The sequence below is a fragment of the Camellia sinensis genome, chromosome 15 (assembly GCF_055761805.1).
Source record: "Camellia sinensis isolate YWXY chromosome 15, ASM5576180v1, whole genome shotgun sequence".
Classification (NCBI taxonomy): Eukaryota; Viridiplantae; Streptophyta; class Magnoliopsida; order Ericales; family Theaceae; genus Camellia; species Camellia sinensis.
In genome coordinates this window covers 50,338,218-50,356,237 of record NC_138975.1, presented here as the reverse complement: position 1 = coordinate 50,356,237, position 18,020 = coordinate 50,338,218, and positions in this window count along the sequence as shown.

The following is an 18,020-nucleotide window of genomic DNA, read 5'->3' as shown; positions in this document are numbered from 1 at the left end:
TTATATGATCAAGAAACCCATAATTTTTCCTGCTGTTACACCGAAAGTACATTTCTGCGGATTCAACCTCAATCAGTATTCTCTGATCCGTTGAAAGAATATCTTCAAGGCGGTGTAGTAGCCCTCTCTTTCCTTGGACTTGACAATCATGCCGTCCACGTACACCTCAACCTCTTTATGGATCATATCATGTAGAATTGTGGTTGCAACCTGTTGATAGGTAGCCCCGGTATTCTTTAGCCCAAACGGCATCACCCGATAGCAGTAGGTTCCTCATGGCGTAGTGAAAGCAATTTTCTCTCTGTCTTCAGGTGCCATCAAAATTTGGTTATACCCGAAAAATCCATCCATGAAGGAGAGCAATGCATGGCCCTCAGTAAAATCCACTAATTCATCAATATGCGACAGAGGAAAATCATCCTTCGGACTGGCTCTGTTCAGATCTCTGAAGTCTGCACACACCCGAATTCTGCTATCTTTCTTTGGCACTGGGACAATATTGGCCAACCAAATTGGATACTCATATACTAGCAAGAACCCTGCGTCTATTTGCTTGGTGACCTCCTCCTTAATCTTCAAAGCCTAATCCGGGCGTATTCTCCGCAGCTTCTATTTGATGGGTCGGGCCTCGGGGTCAAGAGGGATCCGATGATGTACAATCTTTGGATCAATTCCAGGCATATCTTCGTAGGACCATGTGAAAACATCTTTGAAATCTTTTAATAAAGCGACTAAACGCTCGCACTCCTCCGAATACAACGTGGACCCAACCTGGACCAGACGCGGATCCTTTTCAGTAACCACATTAATAGCAATGATTTCATCAGTGAGGGGTTTTACAAACCTCTTTCCTCCCAATTAATCAAATTTTTCAAAACCAAAAGAATTCCTTCCTCATCGTTTTCATCAAAATTTTGAAAATCATGATCAATGCAATAAACAAGAGGTACAGAGAAATACTCAGAATCTGTAGTGGCATTCTCATTCAAAAGGTCCAGCTCATCCAATTCCTCGGTTACAATTGACTCAAAAGAAAAAGAAAAAGTGACCTGGACAAAACCTCGACATCCGAGTTATCAATCCCAGGAATACCGAACCCAAACTCAGAAGAATCGGAATCTCATTCCGACTCCACAGACTCTGTGGAATCAAATTCTGGTTCACTACTCGACTCGAAACTGCAAGACATGTATCCCTCCTCCAGCTGCCAAATGAGGGATGGAGCGTCAGATGCATCCAAGATGTTGCTAGAAGGGTTCGCACCCGGTTGGTCCCCTATCATGGAAACGGTCAGGTTATCCCCCAAGCTCTCTGAGTTGATCTAAGGATCCAAAAGAAGACATGCCAGTGCTACTCCTACTTTAGACTCGTTGCTGTCGGAATCATTTTTGTTACTCTTTGCACCCTCAGTGGTTAGTTCAGTCTATTCCGCTATATCACTGTCTTGCAATTGTAAGTCAAAGAAAATTTCAAAGCCAGGAACCTGCTGTTTCTCAAAGTTGAACCAGGGTTCGAGGAAACCACAGAATAAGAAGTCTTCACTCTCCTGAAAAAAATAACCATTCAGGGTTTCCCAAATTGGTCGGTGCAAAAGCTCGTAGCGCTTCCCGGTCTGCTTAGCTCTGGCTCTTATTGCCATCTCTTTCCATTTCCTTACCCAGTCCTCTTTGGTGGGCGTATAGCCAAGGCCAAAGGCATGCGGGTTATGTGGCACATTGGCCAATGCAGTGGCGCCCTTCCGGCCACTTCTCCCTAATCCCATTCTGGGCATATGCTGTAGTTTGTTCATAAGGTACACAGATTGGGTGCTGACATACAAGCCCTCATCGGTGACCAAGATATTCTGCACTACTCGGGCCTCAGCCAAGGTAAACCCTAAAAGGAAAACATCATCTTCGCCATGCACAATCTCTAGCACAGGTGTAGTGACCTCTAGCGAAGGATGTATAGATGAATTCCCGAAGACTATGGCTCCCCCTTTCCCATGGGAGTACTTCAGCATTTGGTGGAGGGTGGAAGAGACAGCTTTCACTTGGTGTAGCCAGGGTCACCCAAGTAGTAAGTTGAAAGTGGCCGGAACATCCAAGACATGGAACTCGATATCCTGTTAAGCTGGGCCAACCTGTACTCTAATCCGCACTGTCCCCATCACCTCTCTACTTGTATTATCATACGCCCAGATCACTTGGGTTATAGGCATAAAATCGGCTAGTTTCAGACCAATAGCATAAGTCGTACAACAAGGACAGATGTTGATTACTGACCCGATGTCGACCAATACCACTGGTATCCACTTTTCTCGGCACTCTGTGGATATGTATAGAGGCTTGTTGTGTGCAGAGCCTTCTGGGGGTAATTCCTTGTCTGAAAAGGTCAAAGTTGGTGCAGCGCCTCCCGGGAAGACTAATCCCACCAGTTGTTCTGGGGTGGTGTCGATAGACAACTTAGCTTTATCCATCGCCATTAGTACAGCCTGTCTGTGCACTCGCAGAACCATAAGCAAACCCCATATAGATATGTCAGCTTGAATCTTCTTCAATTATTTCAGCACAGCTCTTTCTGTTTCTCAACTTCTTTATCCTTCCAGGATGCCTCGGTTTGGTCCAGATGCGGTGGTTTGAAATATCGGCCACTTCTTGTCATGTGGTTGACTTCTTCCACATACCAAGTGTTGTCAAGAAGGTCTTCACCCTAATCGTCATCAGTATAGGCCAGGTGTAGGTCGTCATCATCCCACTAGACCCCTTCGACAGGTGACAGGCACTCGTCCAGCTCTATTCGGATCATTCTATTATCACCAACATTCCCCGCAGGGTATTAAGTTTTTCTAGCTTTTCGATCGTTTTCACTCATTTCTTGCCCAAATTGCTCCAGCGCGGCTTCTTGTTCTGCATGTACAGTACTAACAATGCCTAGTTCCCGAGCCAATTGTTCTACACCGATATTTTTCGGCAATTTACCCTTTCCATTGGTCGTTCCGGCAATTGCAGCGGTTCTCACTTTATGTTCTTCTAGCTTTGATTTAGTTCCTTTATCTCTATCAGGTTCATCACTTAGCCATCCAGAATTGTCTGTTGACCCGTTCAAATCAAACCAATCAATATGCACGTCCCCTTGATCTTGCTCATCAAAGAACTGCAAATTGTCTATATCCTCCTCTAGGTCGGCTAGATTATCTAATCCCTGACTTGGTCCATCTTCTCAAACTACACTGACCTCCATCCCAGTCGGCAACATCACTTCTGGCTTAGCTTATCGATTGGCACGATATAGCAGTATGAGTTGTACATCCTCTCAGATAAATCCTCAGAGTCCTTGGGCAACGGACTGACATTCTCCACCAAGGCAAACCTCCCTTCATCTTCCATTGTCACCACCACTGGTTCGGGTTGGAGTGAAGACGTGCTCATCATGCATAAGTCTGTGCTCTCAGGGATGAACAATGCCGGCGTAGGTAGGTAGGAAGGGGTGATGTATATACTGGGGTCATAAAGCAGTGTGTGGATGAGGTTTATATGCCGAGGTGGAGGGACTTGGTTATGTGGTAGGAGAGGATTTGTAGTGACGTTTTGCTTTTGAAGAGGCGCTATCACCTTATTGTTAATGAGATCTTGAATCTCATGACGCAGCCTATAGCATTGATCAGTGTCATGATCTTGTTGTCGGTGAAGAGCACAGTATTTGGCCGAGTTGTGTCTCAGGGGGAGAGGATCGGGTAAAGGGCAAGGCTCTAGTGGTTTAAGATGCCCCTTTTTTATCAGGACCCCTAAGGCTTTGGATAAAGACATGTAGAGTGGGGTAAAGACCCTTTAAGATCGGGCCTGGCTGGTTGAGGTTTGTGGAGTTGTGTTGGAAGTGTTGGTGAATGGGTTTGCAGTTTTGGGTGTGGTGGTGACCATACTCACATCCAAAGGCCATGTAGAAGTACTACCACTCGTGGTTATGTTGGAGCTGCGTGTAAAAGGCCTCTTGGGCTATTCCTTCTCATGGTCTATCAACCCCTGTTTCATTACATCCTCAATTTGAACCCCTATTTCATGGAGCTCAACAAATGTAGACAAAGGCAAGACCATCATCTTCTGTAATAACCTCCCTTGCAAGTTACGGACCACCATTCTGATTTGGTCTTTTTCAGATGGCCGGATAGTCATCATAGAGGCCTTAGCCCTCCACCAAGTCACAAAATCCGAGAAGCCCTCTTTTGGCTCCTAACGGGTCGCTTTAAGATCACGAGTAGTGACCTCGATCTAGGTATTGTAGGAGTACTGTGCGATGAAGGCCTCATCCATTTCCTCCCAATTCCGTTTCACGAAGTCTTCCAACTTTTTGTACCAAATGGCCGCTATACCTAACAGGGTCCAGCAAAAATGCAACAGCTTCTAAAGTTTGGTGAGACCCATTGGTCGTAGGATATCAAAAAATAAACGCAAATGGACCATGGGATCCCCGGAGCTGTCAAACCGATCTATATACAGCATCTTGAATCTGTCCGACAGAGTCACTACGGAGTCTGTGTATCCATCCTCAATGTCGGGGATTGAATTCACGCCCTGCGCCCGCTTGAAGAGTTTTCCTAGCTTGTTGATATTTAATGCAATGGGGTCAACCTCGAATTCAAATGGCGCCTCCATTTGGTATACTGGTGCCTTGGAGGTCTGAGGTGGGATCGAATTTGCTGGAATACCCATATTCTCTTGAACATTGACTGTGACCCCTGGCGCTAGCATACCCACTAGGGGTGCATGGGATGCAAAGGCTACTGCCGGTTGTGGTTGCTGTTGCTGAAGCCTATCTATCACTTCTACTTGGTGGGTTGCGACCTTAGCTTGGCTGGTTATGACCTCAGCTTGGCAGGTAGCATCTAACCACATAGTCTCAATGGTTTGCTGGAGTTGACGAAGCATATCTTACATGCTGATTGGGGGATGTTAAGCTATCAGAACTGGCGAATACTCTCTTTCTGGAGTAGAAGTGGAAAACTGGGCCTGACTGGGTGCAGGCAAAGTAAAAGGTGACTGCTAGATTGGTGAATTCTACATGATCCTCCTCTGTCTGGTAACCGGTGGGAGTGAAACAAGCATTGGTTGTCCCCTGACAAAATCCCCGGTTCTGCAAGTCCTTCTCACGCGGGTCCAAGGTGCTTGGGGGGTAACAGAATCGTCTGAAGCAATGATGAAAAACTACCTTGCAAAAAGAAATAAAGCAAAAAGAAAATAAAAATCAGAAACCACACCGCACCTCGGCTCAGACATAGACAACACGCAGTTGCAATCATAAGCTGGAGAACTATACTCAACACTAATTTCTGCCCCAAAACGGATGCCCAAACATGCAACTGATACAAACATTCTTGTAGAGTTTCACTCTAAAAGCACATAATAGTTAAGTGACAGCCAAAATACCCCTATGATGGGGTAGGGTCACCCTGTCCTAGCTTCGTCAAGAACTAGGGTTAGCTATTCAAGCAAAGTGTTTCACACAATCCTAAATACGGGTAAGCAACCTGTCCTAGTTTGGAACAGTCTCTATGGCTTCAGATATGCAACTAGGTCGATTGGTCAAAAAAAGGGTACCTCAGCAAGACTACCTAATATACCTCTCACACCTAACACCGAGAAATGAAAAAAGGATCAAACGGTATAGCGGTAGTCCAGATCCAAGGGTTATGCTCCCATCATGGTAGAGCCCACAACCGGTCAACCTTTTAGCAAGCTTTTCCAAGCGAGCCTCCGGCAAACCGTTCAGGAATAGCAGATGACAAACACTGTGACATAAGCGCACCAATGCAAATGCAAATACAAAGAAACACATAAGTGTAGATAAAATAACATATCATGGGTTCGAGTCACGTTCTCTAAATCCCCAACAGAGTCGCCAGAAACTGTTGCTCGCCTTTTTCGCGCCCCCTTGCGGAAGGTTTGAAAGTAAGCCCCACAGTTCGAACTCCCGCAGTTCTAAATTTAATCTCATAAGTGCAATGTGAAATCGATAAACACCAAAGAGTCCAAATTCGGCAAATTATTTTGGAAAAATTGATTTTAGGATCAAAAATGCCAAAATTGGATTGTTTTGCCAGATACAGAGTCGCCACATAAATATTTTATTTTTAGGTAAATTTAGAAAACCCATGACTCATGCCAAAGGCCACGTGTCCGTCATCACCAAAGTTGCCTCGACTCAGGAACTTAGGTACGAGAGGGGAAGGTCATGAATTGAGCACCCAGCTCGCCCGATCAAAGATCGGCCTCTACTAATCATGATATGATTTTTTATAAATATTATGTGTTCTTATTTCGGTTATTAGACTAGCATTACTATGTGATGCGCACAAGCAAGTATAGACTAGTTTGCTTAATTTGGAACAATTCAACTCATGTTTGTTTACGAAAATGGTTTGAATTTGCCACTTCAAGTGGGCTTAAAGGTTTGCGAATTTGCCACCAAACATACTGGGCTTAAAATATGATTTTCCACTCAAAACGTAGTGCGCTTAAAATATACATTTGTTGAATTGTTCCAATTCAAGCAACAAGCCTTCATCCAAAGGCATTCATGCAGTTTAGCATTTAAGCACATAGCCTCATGGTAAGCATGCTAGACATGGCAACATTCACATTCATGCAAGTAGTCTAAAGCATAAAAACTCATCTAGTACTCCAAGCTAGGAAAACATGAGTTAGTGAAATATGCATGATTCCTAATTGTGCAAGATGACTAATGCAACGCATGCAATATGAAATTAATAGGCTCGGCTATTAGTATGGCATATGAAGCAAGTTGATAACATGCAGTTAAACACGTATTCAAATAAGCTATTGAAATGGAAATGCAGTTTGAATGATGCGTCGAGTCTCAGTGCATGCAATACAAATGAATGGATCCAAGCATAAGGCATAAGGTATGCTAATCGCAACATGTCCCTAATCTAACCATCAAAAGCGATTAAATAAAAGAGAGAAAGACATGGGGTTGGAAAACATACACGCACGCACGCACGCACACTTATTACAACATTACGCCATCGCGAAGAAGGGTCCGAATGAATAAGCTAACCAACTAGCTACGCTAATTAAGCTAACTAATTATTACAAAACTCGAATTAATTAAATATTCTAGTTAACTAATTACAAAATGAAACCTAATAGCTAGTTAAACTAGCTAGTTAATTACAACTCTTAATTAGCTACAACTAATTAATTACAACACATATTTGATCTATTACTAATTAAACTAATTAGCTAATCCCGGGAAGAGAGGAAGGCCCATGCATGCTCGGTTTCCACCCGAAAAGTCACTGCCTTGCTGTTGAATGCCTCTGTTTGCACATTGAACACCAACAATTCTGCCCACTTCCAGAACACCTCTACTCCACCTTACCAACACACTATGCAAATTTCATTGATGGCCAACAAGGGCCGGTCAGCTACCACTGGTGGTGGCTATCGGCCACTGATAACCTAGACTTCCTTGCTATAGCAGAGAGCAAATAGAGCAAAACAGTGTATTTCTCAAGGGTTGTTTGCACACTTTGCCTCTCCTTTTCATGGAGAAATCAAAGGAGGGACAAAATTTGGTTCATAAACCATCAATCAAGCAATTTCATTGCATGATGGCTTGTGAAACCAATTGTGCAAGTTCAACAAATGTAAAATGAGACCAAAATAACCATCACCTTATCATACATGATCAAGGGCAATGGAGACCTAGGAAAATAGCACATTTCATCACTTTGAGTATGGAATGTCCCATTTACCTTGTGTTCAAATTAACGTCCAATTTGAATACATGCAATGCAACACAAAGGAATGCTTATCTTGTCACTTTTACTTGCCAATTTTGTTTACACATTTTAGTTACCAAATAATTCATTAATCAATTTGTCCATTGCTGAGTGTCTTCTAAGATAAAAGAAGTGTCAACCAAGGGATAGTTTAAGGCATGAGAGAAGCTTCATGCCGTTGGTAATGAACCCTCAAAGGAGGATTAAACCATTAAGCATGAGCCTCAATCCTAAGGTTGAAACAACCCTCAAACAAAATGAAAAAATGAAGAAATGAGAGAGAATACAGAGAGTATAAGTGCTGAAATTAGGTGAGAAAAAGCACTAAAACATGTAATCAACTCAAACCAATGGTGGTTAAAACCTTAAAATACCAAGCTAGTAAAAGGATTTACACTACAACTATGCAATACAAGACTCAAAAGTACCAAACAGCCAAAGTAGTGGAAAAATAGCTCAAAATAGATTTCAAAACATGCTGGACTTGAGCCACAAAAAGCTAAAACATTAAGCTAATACATGGGGCTAAGGGCCGCTCTCGTCTCAGGTGCCTCTGGCTTTGCCTCAGCCACGTGCTGGAGCTTGTCTCTCTCCCCTCCCTGCTGCTAGAGGAGGTACTGCTGGTGCAGGTGTTGTAACTCCCGCTAACGCCATCGGCATAGATGGGATCTGAAAAAGAAAGTTGTCACGTATCAACTACAGTATATGTATCAGATGCAAGCATAGCATGCAGAATGAGTTTAGGCAGAACTCAGATACAATGTGTGAATACAGTATGTAAGCTTAGTGTGTCGGATGTGGTCTATCAATGTAATATATCAGTGTAGTTTGGGAAGTTTTCAATGTTAGTGGCAGTGTATCAGTGGAAAGTTGATGCCTGGAAATTACCTGAACACCGTAGAGGCTTCCCTCCTCTATATCATCCTCATCAGTGAGGCTATCAGCTCAAGGGCGCCTCCTGTATACTCGATTGATGTCTGCAAAGGTATTTGAATGATTAGTATCTACCATAGATATATCTAAAATGAAATATGAAGTTCAAGTGTTAAAGTGTGGTTCATACCGGAGCCAGGCCTCGGACCCCGACAAGCTCATGACCAGCCGCTGCTAGATCAATCGGGACCTGGTAGGCCTCCCCTGTGTGTCGTCAACAAGTCAGCGTGGTGGGGAACTCTGGCCAATCAACCCTCTACCCTGCTCGAGAAACCCCTCTACCATGGGCCCTACTCGTCCGGGTCACTCTGCGCCTTGCTCTCGTGGCAAGAGCCCCCTCCTCCTCATCCCCACGAACACTCGTCAAAGGTGGCATCAGGTGTGTCAGGATGAAATCTGCATAGTCGCCCTCTGCTCGGAAGAAGTCAACCTCTAGGCCCACCATGAACTAGATAACCTCCTCAACAGATAGGCTCTCTGTAGACTGCATGGACTCTAGTGGAGCCATCAGGACAACTGGGTCCAGCACACCTATAATCTAGCACAGGAAGCGCTCACCCAAGAACCAGGCCCGGCAGACCAGACCCTCAAGCAGAATATGGTAGTGAGAAACGGCCCAAGCGCCGGCAAACTAGTCCTACACCCCCTAGCATCAAGGCCTATGGCTGCCACGTGATCTGCAAATAAAAGTTGTACAGATCATTAGTTGTTATCAGTTGTTAAATGTGTAAAGTGAGCAGTTTCAAAGCAAAATGACTATGTTTCGAATTACCTCGTGGGCGCCTACTATATCGAAGTATCGACGGAAGAAAGGGAAAGGCTCACGAGTCTTGCGACGAAGATGACCATTGTATATCCGCAAGTAGGGCACCGTCAATGGAAGCTCCACCATAGGCTCCGGAGCAAGAGTCAGGAAGTATGCGTATACCCACAGCTGCAGGGAAAATGCAGTGGTATGTGATCAGTATAGTATCGAGTAGATGCAAAAAGTGCCAAACAAAAAGCACCGTGTATGAACAGTGTTTAAGCAGATACAGAAATGTGAAGCAAAAAGCATGTATTAAAATAGATGTAAAGCAAGAATTGTAAAGTAAATGAAAAGTACAAAGGGGGAACTGAGATGTGTACCTCCCAAGCTCGCTAGTAGCCTCCAATCAGGTCTCCCTGCAGACGAGAGATGGAGCTCATATATCCGTACAGTGTGGTGAGGCCAGCTCTACTCCAGTTGTAGAAACGAACCCGATGGAGGGTCACTAGGGATGGCAATTTGAACCCAACCCAACGGGGACCCAACCCCGATTAGAGCGGTTTTTCTCCGAAAAATACCCTCAACGGGCCAGGGATGGTATTCAAAAATAAATCCCCGATGATTTTTGGGCCGGGGATGGTGATACATTTCTCAACCCCGACCTCGGCCCCGACCCCCGCCCGTTTCCTTGAATTAAAATTACCATTATACCCCCTATCTATATATATATGTGAGTCTATTTTGTTGACTCATTTTAGGGTTTGGTTCACTCACACACACAAACACATCACCTCTCTCTCTCTCTGCTCTGCTCACACACAGCCATCATTGTTGCTCCTTCACCGCTAGCCACACACACACACGGCCATCGTTCACATACACACGATCGTCGGCTGCTGCTCCCTCACATACGACCATCGTAATACCAAGGAAGACATCTCTCTCTCTCTCTCTACATTTGTGTAGTTATATATATATATATGTGTGTGTGCGTGTGTGTGTGTATATATCTGTGTATGTATGTGTGTTTATAGATAATTATATATGTATATGTATATATGTTGAAATTAAGCTCAACACTGAAAAGGGGACAATCGATCTGTGTGTGTTTGTTTATATATATATGTATATATATGTGTGTGTTCATATATGTATATATATGTGTGTGTGTTTGTATATATATATCCCAATATACATCTATGTCCTTCCAGATCTATGTCCAACATACACTAATCATCTATGTCTTTCCAGATCTGGAAAAATGAATAGATCTATGTTGATCTCATCTCTCTCTCTCTCTCTATCCCCTCCCAAGCCTCCATCTTCATTCTACACTAAACACTCCTCTGTTACTGCTGGTTTTTGTTTTTTTTTTTTTTTTTTTTTGGCCGGGAATATTCGGAGTCGGCGAAACCCGATCCCCGTTAGGAGCGAGGGTGGGGACAGTGATAGGTTCCCCGTCAGGGATCGAGACCGGGGACAGAGAATTTTCACCATCGGGGATCGGGGACAGGGAGTGTAATCTGGGTATCGAGCCTACGATTGAACGTTTGACCGGGTATCGAGCCTACGGGTATCGTGCCTTTTATTTTTGAATTGATAAATGAGCTTTTGACCGGGTATCGAGCCTACGACTGAACATAGCAAGACAACTCAACAAGGAAATAAAAGGCACACAACCTAGACACATCGAGTAACACTCGAAACAACTCAAAACAAGAATCGAGATAAAACAAAAAGACACGACACTCAGACGTGCACAGGGAGCCTGTTTCACCGAGTAGTATTTCCCACCCTTTCTCATTTGTGGTTCTCACATCACTCGGCCCTCAAGCTCTGTTTTTGTGAAAAAGCCCTCTTCTCACTTTTTCTCTCATCGCACATCTCTCTATTCTTCAATCTCTCATTTTTTATCCCTCCCCTGGGTGGTTGATGGATGAACAGCAAGTCGTGGGCTCGCGCCCCTAGCGTTCTGCTAGATTCTCTTTCTTCTGCTCACAACAGTGAGTTTCTCCTACAGAGGGGTTATGATCAGATCTGTCCAGATAAGGGAGTGGAATGTCTTGTCCCATTCTAGTTCGTGCTTCGCACTTTGCTTGATACCTCGTTGCTTGGAGGATGTGAGAGTTTTCTGCCCTTAGTTGTGCCCTTTTCTGGCAGGTAGAGTGCCCTTCTTGGCAAGTATGTTGACAATGGGAAAGACAGGAAGCCTGACTCAACTGTGCCCTTAGTTCATCATTTTGACCATTTTTTGTTTTAGTTTTCTCCTAAAAAATTTTGACCAAAATGAGAGTTAGATTAATGCGCTTGTTCGATTTTCTGATTTAAAATCATGCAAATCAGGCCATGAGTACTGAAAATTTTCCACTTTTGGGTCCAAGAAATGGTCCAGTTTTGAAAATGGAATACTTTTCGAAAAGGTTAGTCAACCTCAGTAAAAATTCTCAAAACTATTTTTGCAAACAACCATTGCTCAACGAGCACGGAACCTGCTCTCGAGATGCACAACCTCGGATCCATAGCAATGGAAAATTGCCCCTTGTCTGAGAGACACTGCGGCGTTCTGAATGGCAACAGAAAGTTGCCCCTTGTCAGGATAGCACCGCAGCGCATTGAATGGCAACGGAAAGTTGCCCCTTGTTTGAATGACACAGCGGTGCATTGAATGGCAACGGAAAGTTGCCCCTTGTTTGGATGGCACCGCAGCGCATTGAATGGCAACGGAAAGTTGCCCCTTGTTTGGATGGCACCGCAGCGCAGTTGAATGGTAGTCCTCAGAGCGACGAACACAATCCGTCTCTCGGATACAGAGAAAGCGAAGATGATCAGAACCATCGCATGGACACAATCGAATTGTTTTACGCCTGGACTTCAGAATGAAGTTGCCTACGTATCCCAAAGATGGGAATCAAGCCTCACGTAGTTCGGGGTTAAGGTACACTCGGGTATTAACCTCTCCTTTTTAGGATCTAACTTTTGCCAAGGCGCCCATTGCGGGTTTTCGACCTTGCGAGCTTTGTTCTTTTTTTTGTTCTTTTCTTTGCATATTTCTTTTCCTTTCTTTTTTTTTGATTTTCTTTTTTTGTTCTTTTCTTTGCATATTTTTTTTGTTCTCTTTTTTTGTATTTTTCTCTTGCTCTAACTTTTGCCTGGGTCGCCCTTCTGGGTTTTCGGCCCAGCGAGCCTCTCAAGGGGTGAAAGTATAACAAGTCCATGCCAAATGGTTTTAAGATCCTGAAATTATCTGAATCCAAGAGAATGGCTGCTGTTCTAGCTTCGTAAGCTTCTTCTGACGAGACCTGATCTTCTTGACCCGACTTCCTTGCCTCTTGTTCGAGGGCTGCTTTGAATCTGGCCACACAGGCCTTACATTGTAGTTGACCGTTGAACGTTCTGAATGGGCCCAAGGTTTGAAAGCAAGGGCTCGAGTCTCGAGGCTGAGAGCGATCCTAAGCTGCACAATCTCAAGAGCGATTCCACACAGGTCTTCGCGGGACCGCGCAAAATATTTTGTTTTTGAAAATTTTTAAGAAAGCGACAAATCGCTCGTGCTGAAGATAGTGTGAAACCAGTCTGGATCAAGCCAGGGTCCTTCTCAGTACTCACGCTAACAAGCATGATTTCATTCATTAAGGGCTTGGCACGCCTCTCTTTCTTTCAAATGATTAAATTTTGCAAAACCCGAGGAATTCCTTCCTCTTCGTTTTTACTGCAGTGTTCAAAAACTTTTGAAAAACTTAGGTCGATACAATGATTTCAAGGCACAGAAAAGACAGAGTTCTTTAGTCATATACTGCCGTCTCATTTGGAATTTTTGGTACAAGTGGCACACGGCAGAAGCAAATGCGAGAGCATGAAGATCACTGCTGTTTTATTCAAATCTGTTGGCACAACTGGTTCCCTGGCAGAAACAGACTCAAAACAAAATGAAAAGACAAACACAAAACAAAATGGTGATGTCCGAGGTAACACCGCCGGGATCACCCGACCTCTATACAACAGGACTGACTCGATACAATAAGACAAACCCAAAACAAAAGAGACTGACTCAAAACAAAATGACAGACTCAAAACAAAACGACAAGACTGACTCAATACCCAAGCCAGAATGTAGTATTCGCCAACTGCTCAAAACGATGCGTGCCATACGCCATATCTGGGGTAAACGGAGCGCCGCCCGCAGGTGGTTCAACCTCTGATCAGATCACATTATCCCCCCATAAATTCACTGATCAAGTGCCGATGGACTTTGCTGGACTGGCGCGGGGATGACCCCGTTGTCAAACAGATCTTGTACATCATGGCGCAGACGAAAGTAACTGTCGGTGTCATGACCGGTTTGTTGATGGTAGGCGCAGTATTTAGTCTGATCATGCTTTGCAGGGATAGGATCAGGTAAAGGCCGTTGTTCCAATGGCTTCAGATGTCCTTTTCGGATTAAGGCCTCTAGAGCTTTTGACAAAGGCATATAAAGCGGGGTGAAAACCCTCTTGACTCGGGGTGGATATTTGGTTCCTTGTGAGCTACTTCCGGACGCACCGGTGAATGGGGTAGCTGTTTTTGATACGGTGGTAGTCACCATGCCCACATCAGAAGATCTTGCAGCTGCATCACCACTGGTGGTCGCATTTGAACTGCGGGAAAACGCCCTCCTGGGCTGCTCCTTCTCCTGGTCAAAAAGGCCCTGCTTCATAGCATCCTCGATCTGCACTCCCATCTCATGCAAATCTGAAAAGGTAGGGAAGGGGATCACGATCATTTTCTGCATTAGCTTGGGCTGGAGATTGTGCACAATTATCCGAATTTGATCTTTGTCAGTGGGCCTAAGGGTCATCATAGAAGCCTTGGCCCTCCAGCGGGCTACGAACTCTGAAAAGCTCTCCTTCGGCTCCTGCCTCATTGTCTCAAGATCACGGATATTGTATGAATATTGTGCGACGAAGGCCTCGGCCATCTCCTCCCAGCTTTGTTTTACTGAATCCTCCAATTTGGCATACCAGGTGATTGCGATACCTGACAGGGTCCGGCCAAAAAGGGAGAGCTTCTGTAATCTTGTCAAGCCCATCGGGCACAAAACATCTGAAAACAAGCTCAGGTGGACCATGGGATCTCCTGACCCATCAAAACGGTCGATGTGAGGCATCTTGAACCTGTCCGGCAGAGTTACAGCTGCGTCGGTGTACCCGTCCTCAATGCCCGGGATGGACTTTACCCCCTGGGATTTCTTGAACAACTTTTCAAACTTGCTCAACTTCAACGCTGTGGGGTCGACCTCGAACTTGAAGGGAGAGTCCGGTAGATTGGTAGGTGTTTTGGATAGCTGGGGTAAAATTGGGGGCGGAGCCGGCCCGCCTGGAATGTCCGTATCATCCTGGACGTTTGGCGTCTCCCCAGGTGCTGGAGCTCCTGCTGGGGGAGGAACTTGTTGTGAAGCGGACGCGCCGCTTTGCTGTTGCACCTTGGTGATGAGCTCGGCCTGCTGAGCCATGATCGCAGCCTGCTGTTTAGAAAATTCCTCCTGACGGGCAGCATCCTGCTGCATGAGTTTCATACTTTCTTGCATCTGGCGCATCATGGCCTCCATCCCTGACGTGTTTTGCTGTTCTATCTGACTGATTGGTATCTATTCCTGCAGTAGAAACTGAGACCTCAGCCTGACTGTTCACTGGTGGGGTGGATAAGGGCCACTGATCTGGTAATTGCTGAACCGATGATCTGTGTCCGGCTAACCCTTTTACCCTGCCTCTGGCAAAGGAACACTGATTGCCCTTGAATTGAATCTCTGACCTAGCAAAGTCTATCAGCACAAGTTCGATGAACCTTGGGGGATATCGGAGCCTTTTGAAGCTATGGTTCCCAAACTACCTAGCAAAAGAGAAAACAGACAGCATCTCAGCCTGATTCCATCTGAACAGATACGAGCATAGTTGAATGAGTGTGCCCTCTACTGAATTCTGTCCCAAAATTCTGCCCCAAATCTGAGTCTGATACCCACAGGTAAAGCTGACTCCCAAATACTGATAGTAATGCCCGGGGGCCTGATGCCCAAATTTGCAAACTGGTGCCCGCAGGCATGATGCCCAAACTCATACACTGATACATGCATTCCTGTAGAGACGCACTCTAAAGCACATAACAGATAAGTGAGAGCAAAAACACCCCTATGTTGGGGTAGGGTTTCCCTGTCCTATTTTGTCAGGAGCTAGGGTTTCACTACGCACGCAGCGGTTTCAAACAACCTATAAACGGGTAAGCAACCTATCCTAGTTTGGAATGGTCACTATGGATCCGAATATGCACTAGGTCGAATGGTCAAAAAGGGTGCCCCGGTAAAACCGGGGTTTGTGTTCCCATATTGGTAGAGCCCACAACCGGTCAGCCTTATGGTCATGCCTTGACAAGACAAGCCTCCGGCAAACCGTTCAAGAATAGCAGATGGCAAACACGGTGTCCTAGGCGCACCAATGCAAATGCAATGCAAAGAAACACACAAGTGTAGTCAAAAACAGATATCATGAGTTCGAGTCAAGTCCTTTAAATCCCCAGCAGAGTCGCCAGAAACTGTAACAAGCCCGCGGGGGGACCTCGCTATAGCTCGGACTCGATTTTGTAGTCGCGGTTCTAAGTCTGAACCAAAGAGTCCAAATCCGGCAAATCGTTTTGAGAAAACAGATTTTTTTGAAAGAAGTGCCAAACATGGACTGCTTTGCCAGATACAGAGTCGCCACCTAAATATTTTATTTTAGAAAATTTAGGAAACCCTGACTCGGTGCCAAAAGGCCACGTGTCCGTCATCACCAAAGTTGCCTCGGCTCGGGAACTTGGGTACGATTGGGGAAGGTCACTTCGTGAGCACCCCCGCTCGCCCGATCAAAGATCGGCCTCTACTAACCATGATATCTATTTTTGAAAACATTGTGAGTTCTTATTCCGGTTATTAGCCTAGGTTACTATGTGATGCGCACAGCATATAAGTATAGACTGGGTCGCCCGAATTGGAACAAAACATTTCATACTTGTTTATTTGAAAGATGGTTTGCTACTCGCAAGTAGGCTTAAAATGCAGATTTTGCCACCCGCAGATGGGCTTAGAAAAGATGGTTTTGCCACTATCTAGTGGGCTTAAAACACACAGTGAATGAATTGTTCCAATCCAAATAACCCAACCTTCACCCACAGGCATTCAGGCAGTTATATCACATAAGCATATTGCCTCATGGTAAGCATGCTATTCATGGCAGTCACTCACACGCATGCAAGGATGCTAAAGCATAAAGCTTACCGAGTACTCCAAGCCAAAAATAGAAACTACATTAAAAATCATGCATGATCCTAAGTATACAAAAATGCCTAATGCAACACATGCAAAAATGCAACTATAGCAGGCTCGGCTATTCTAAAAATGGCATATGAAATGCTACAACTAACATGTATTCAATTTGGAATTGAAAGTACAATGCAGTTAGTATGGTGCGCCGAGCCCGGTGCATGCAAAACAGATGAATGATGCAACATGTTGTCATACTGTATGCTAATTGAAATATGCCCTAATCTAACCATCATAAACGGATAAATAAAAGGGAGAAAGACGTGGGGTTGGAAGACATACAACACACTCACCCACACTTATTACAGTTTTGCCCTCGCGCAGAGGGTCCGAATAAATATACAGTCCCAAATAAAAGAATATTACAGTCCAAATATTACAGTCCAAATAATGTACAAATTCCTAATTAATTTACAAATTAACTTAAAAAGCTGTAAAACTGGCGTGCAAGCCAGGGACTGCCTTGCTTCTAATGGATGATGCATGTCCGGGTTGTCTTGCGCGGAAATCCACCGGGATGCCCCAATTAGCCTCTGTTTAGCAGTTATTCTTGGAAAGCGTGCCAAACTCTGAAAAGTTGCTGATTCTTCATTTTGCTGCAACAGAGAGCAGGAAAGGGGCATAGCAATGTATTTTCACAAATATATGCATGCCTCGATCCTCGTGCCACCAATCACGCATATCGATGCATGATGGCCGAGGAGTCGAATTGCATAACTCAATATAGAATGAATGCACGTATAAACACAACAAGAACCTAACTCCATCATGGATGATCCGGAGTGTCGGTGACTGGGGAATTGAGACACATTCCGTCACTCGGAGTACGAAATGCACCTCGTTTCCCGTGCTCGGGCTAACTCCTATCCCGAACACGATGCAATATGCATGACATGCATGAAATGCAACTAAGATACAATCCTAACATACACAATGCTATGGAATGACATGCCTCGAAATGCGTGCACACGGGCACGCAAACTGAGGAAATGCATGAATGCGATCTAAGATACAACCTAGTATGCACTATGCTGTGAAAATGAGATGCCTCGAAATGCGTGCACACGGGCACGCAAACCGAGAAAATGACATACGCAACTCAAATGACATGGAAATATGATATGGGCTTACACTAACATGAGAGAGCCTCAGCCACACTCACATAAGAGGCCGATGGATGAAAATGAAGTGCCTCGAAATGCATGCACACGGGCACGCAAACCGAGGCAATG